The sequence below is a fragment of the Phoenix dactylifera genome, chromosome 2 (assembly GCF_009389715.1).
Source record: "Phoenix dactylifera cultivar Barhee BC4 chromosome 2, palm_55x_up_171113_PBpolish2nd_filt_p, whole genome shotgun sequence".
Lineage (NCBI taxonomy): Eukaryota > Viridiplantae > Streptophyta > Magnoliopsida > Arecales > Arecaceae > Phoenix > Phoenix dactylifera.
In genome coordinates, this window is record NC_052393.1 from 23,003,426 (window position 1) to 23,008,633 (window position 5,208).

Below are 5,208 nucleotides of genomic sequence, written 5' to 3' on the forward strand. Positions count from 1 at the left end.
GCGCATTGGGAGGAGCGGCATGTTGCCTGCCTCCCCCTTCTCCGTTGTCCTCTGTCACTTCCCCTTCTCCCCCATGCCCAAGCCCTCCTCCCCCGCGTGCGCTCTCAATCCCCAGTTCATCCCCGATCGATTCTCCTTCACCATGTCCGAGGTTGAGGGCTTCAGATTCTAGCCGGCGAGCTTCGACTGCTTTCACCCTAGATCCTCTTCCTCGCCACCCACCGCCGCTCCCCCCCCCCCCCCCCCCACCCTGCTCAACTGATCATCCGGACCCGGCAACGAAAATTAAATCGCCATCGCACAAATCTGAGAGCACTCCAATTTCTATTATTCATCTATCTACGTGGATCTCAAAGCAACTTGTGAATGATCCAGCAATGGATCACCTTAATTTTTTTATCTTTTTTTATTTTTTTTCAATCTTTCACTATCATTTGGATGTTTCTTTATCATAGTGCTGACCAAAAAATACGTGCCAAAAAATGTGACAAGCTGCTGCATATACAGGACTGGGCCCCACATGGATAACTTGTCAATTAAACAATTAATAATTAATATTTCTAATATAATATAAATTCTAAAACTCACTAAGCCAAACTCCAAAGCATTCTTAATTTCCATATTTAAATGAAACTATACTTCGACCAATATAACCAAACAAATTGCAAGGGTTGGTATGGTACAACTAAATCTAAAACTATATTTTAATCCCACAATTCAACTTCTACCTATTTCTTTCTATACTTCGGCTCTATAAAAAAAATACAGAATAAAAAAAGTGAACTAATAGCCCATTAAGTAACCAAAACATAATCAAAGGAATCAAGTAAGTATAACAAATATGAGTGCATGGTATAAAATAATTTATTTAGCAAGGTAAGATTTTGTGATATCATGCATATAACTCCAATATGCTGCAATACATATAATTTCCCAAATGAATAACTTACAAATAATCCAAAATGCATTTTAGAAACCAGTATCAAAGCCAAAGTTATTATGCCAAAGTTTCAATGAATATCTTATAATCATATATTTTCAAAAATATTTTATCGACTCATCAATCTATATAACTATGACCACATAAATTCTCTATGATAGAGCCTATAGTACCATACTTACCCCTGCAGAGTAGGCCCATAATATCGCATTTAACTCTTATGGAGTAGATTTATAGAACCACACTAAACCCCTACAGAGTAGGCCCATAGTAATCAAGTTCTGGAACAAACGATGCCATAGCCAATGTACAACCTTTGTTTGGTAGGATCCAAAACATAATCAGACTGATAATCCACTCAATATGCACAAATTCAAAGTATGTAATCAAAATTTCTCATATTTATCTTTGCAATATTCAAATTTGGCTTAACATCTATAAATCCACAATGATAGGTAATTGTCAAAATTTCAAATGGTTGATATGCAAATGTGATTTCCAAATTAATACAGTTAAATTCATCAATATACAGATTCCAAAGATTCATGTAGAAGTTTCCAGAATTCAATTACATGGAATAATCTTAGCAAAAACTCATGATTATCAATTTACATGGATATCATGTACATTAGATTCATGCTTGATCCAACTTTTACGAATATACAAAACAAACAATGCAATTTTCAAAGTATTTGTCATTAATTAATACAAAGTATATGTCCAAAAACTATGTACATGTTATTCAAAATTGCTTTGATTAGGTGGAGGTTACTTACCTTCTCGCGCTAGCCAAACAACTTGCAAATTTGTGCATATTTCAAAATCAACCTAAAACAAGATAATTGAGAGTTAAATGCTAGCTTTTATTTATCCACCTCTTCATACATGATTAATTTTTAGATATTTCCAACTCCCAAATCTATACCATTACTAGCTAATTTCATATCTATATAGTGCAACAATTAATCCAAGTTAGTACCTTACAATCTTTCCTATTTTATGGACAACTATAGTATTATAGAATTTTCCCATACTTCTTTTATGGAATAATACTTATAACTTTTCAGATCAACTATAGCACTATTATAGTAATTTCACCAAAAATAATATCCAAATACTAAGGCCCATTTGGCAGAACTTTTGGTGGGCCAGAAAGCACTTTTTGATCCTCCAAATATACTTTTGGATGGAATAGAGATGTTTGGTAAAAAAATCGAAAAACTATTTTAGCTCTGCGAGAAAGCTAAAATAGCTTTTTGGGAGAAGCTCCAAAATAGAGCTTTTTTGAAAAAGCACTTTTAGCATACATCGAAAAGCTATTTTGATTTACAATTTTTTTTTATTTTTGGACCAAAATACGCATAATAAAATATTATATTTATAAAAGATGTCCTTTTATATTTATTAATATATAATGATAATGATTATAATATTTTATGCCTTTATTATTATATTATACTATAAATATAATATTATATTACATGATCTCATAATATATTGTTATGTTATGTTATATAATATCAAATTATGTTATATTATTATGCTATACTATACAATATTATATTACTATATAACAATAATATAATATTACATTATGGTAATATTATACTATATCATATATTTATATATTAATACATATTATATTTTATTTTGCTTTGTTATATAATACTATGTAATATCCTTTATGGTCATTTTGTCATACCAAAAGTACTTTTTCGGTTTGTTTACCAAACACATATTGAAGTTCTACAATACTTTAGAAATGTAGTTACCAAACAACAAATAACTTTTTATAAAAGCTTTACTTCAAAAAGCTCTAGTTCAAAAACCTCTACTTCAAAAAATTCTACTTTTGAAAGCTCTACTGCCAACAATTCTGTCTAACGGGGCTTAAGTATAAGTAAGGGTCTAATCAAATCTAAGGCCAATACTCTGTTATGTCATTCCCTGCATATTAGGCCACTTTAATGATTTAATTGACTAAGCTAACATCCTTCAAAAAATTTCAATTTTTGTAAGTTCATTGATGGACGGGTCAACAACTTATAGTTAAAATTTCTGATTAAAATACTCACTGATTTTAATTTAAAATTTTTGGATTGTAACAGGGGAGAACTTGTCCACCTTCAGATCATCATCAAAATAAACAATATTCTCTCTCCCCTAGTTCAATGTTACCTAATCCTTATGAATGCTAGAAATTATATCTTACCCTAAACCTTTCAATTTTTAGTCTTATGTTTTCAAAAATCTGATTTTAAGAAAAAATTAGGGTCTTACCTTGACAATGGCTTCAGTAGATTGGCATTTCCCCCGCATTATCTTCTCCTTGAAAGCACTCCCCTGAAATTACCATTGTCACAGCAAGTTAGTGAGGAATTAGAGATTGAGAGAGAAATAGACAAGAAAAGAGAGAGTAAGGGGAAAGAGAAAGGGTAATAGATGATGAAAGAGAAGTCCAGTTTCCTCTACCTCTTTTCCTTTCCTCTTGTTTTCTTCTTGTTCCATAGAGAGAGAGATAGAGGGAGATTATGCAGTGTAAAAATATCAAGCAGCATGCATTACCGGCACTTAAAGTTTACTATGCAGTATATACTAGCAAATAGGCCTTATGCAATGCATATTAAAGAAAAAATACATATAAAGATTTAAATTATTAAAAAATATTAAACAGAAAATATTAAGCTTTATATCTATATCTTTTAGCCTTAGATTTTAAACCAATAATTACTTTCAAAATCCTAGACTTGGTTAACTCTGAAACTCATGCCGGCTCTCCAATCGATATCAGTTTGTCACCATTCTTTTATCGGCATTATGACTCTGTTGTTACTCCTTCACCAGTGCCATGGGATATTGCTATCAACATGGTTTTCTTCATTGTCCCTCACTACTATAATGACTCCCTAGTCATGCCTTTATCTTTAGAGCAATGTCGCTAGCCACCACCATGGCTCATTCTCTTCCTCTCTCCCTCCATTCCCCCCTCTCCCATCCAAAACTGGAGTGCCTAATTCAAGTTTAATAAGGTGAGCTCAAGGTAGTTTGAAACTTGAATGAGCCAAGCTTGAGTTGCGACTTCTCAACTTATGTTGAGCCGGAGCCAAGCTCAAGTTGGCTAGCTACAATTTCGAGTTGATCTCGAGCAAGCCTTGTGTTCAGCTTGTATACTAGCTCTTAGCTATGTGTATGCAACATAATCAGCCTTGCCACGCTTGAATGGTTGAACCCTTTTTTTTATTTTATGAAATACGAGTGTCTTTTTGGAGGGATTGTAATGGAATTATAGTTTAGAAAGAAAATACCGGGTTCCATGAATGGTCTATACATCTGGACTCCGGAGGGAGATAAGGGAGCAAGGATATCGGCTGATATGAATCGGACATATTCTCATATATCAACTGCTACGATGGATTTTCTAATCTAATTTTAAAAAATTTTAAATTAATATTTAAATTTTTTTGTCTGAATATTTTTTTTAAATATCGAATTTTGCATGAATATCCTTCCAAATTGATATTTACATGTATACTCTTGTAAAACACTTGTTTTGCTATTCTATCTTTTTTTTATCTTTATTTTTGTATATATACCTATGCCATCTAATGCCGTTAAAAAATTAACGGTTTTCAAATTAAAATAACTAAACTACTCTTAATGGGTAGATGTGTAAAAAGAAACATTTATAAAGAGATCATAGGAGGAGAACAAAAAGTAATTTCCAAATTTTATTTTATTTTTAATTAAAGTAAATATAATTTTTATTAATGATGCTAGAAGAACCGCCATATTAGGAATATTTGTAAAAAATAATATTTTATAAAAATAAAAATAAATATAAATTTTTAAAAAATATTATATAAATTTAAATTTTTATGTAAAAAATTCTTAATATTTTAAAAAATCAGAAAATTTGGGCTCCCGTAATTTTCTTTCTCACTAAATTCCTATCTCGTCAAAAATAAATCAAAACGAATGAGATTTCGTCAATCGAAAACCTTGGTGAGCCATCACTGAGGTGGTAGCATGGTGAAAACGAGATTTTAATTCCACCGGAGTGGCCCAGATTCGAAACGTGCAGGCATCAATTAAATATGGAGATCGGATGCCTCCCGCATGGTTTGTCCGATGAAGTCGCTATCTGATCTGTCGGTTGCTTAGGTGGTGCTGGTGTGACGTATTTATATGTGGAGCTTTTCATGAGTGGAAAGGATACGAGTAAAATTTATCTCCCGATAAGTTGTTTAGCAGAGAGGGCTGGTGGAGGT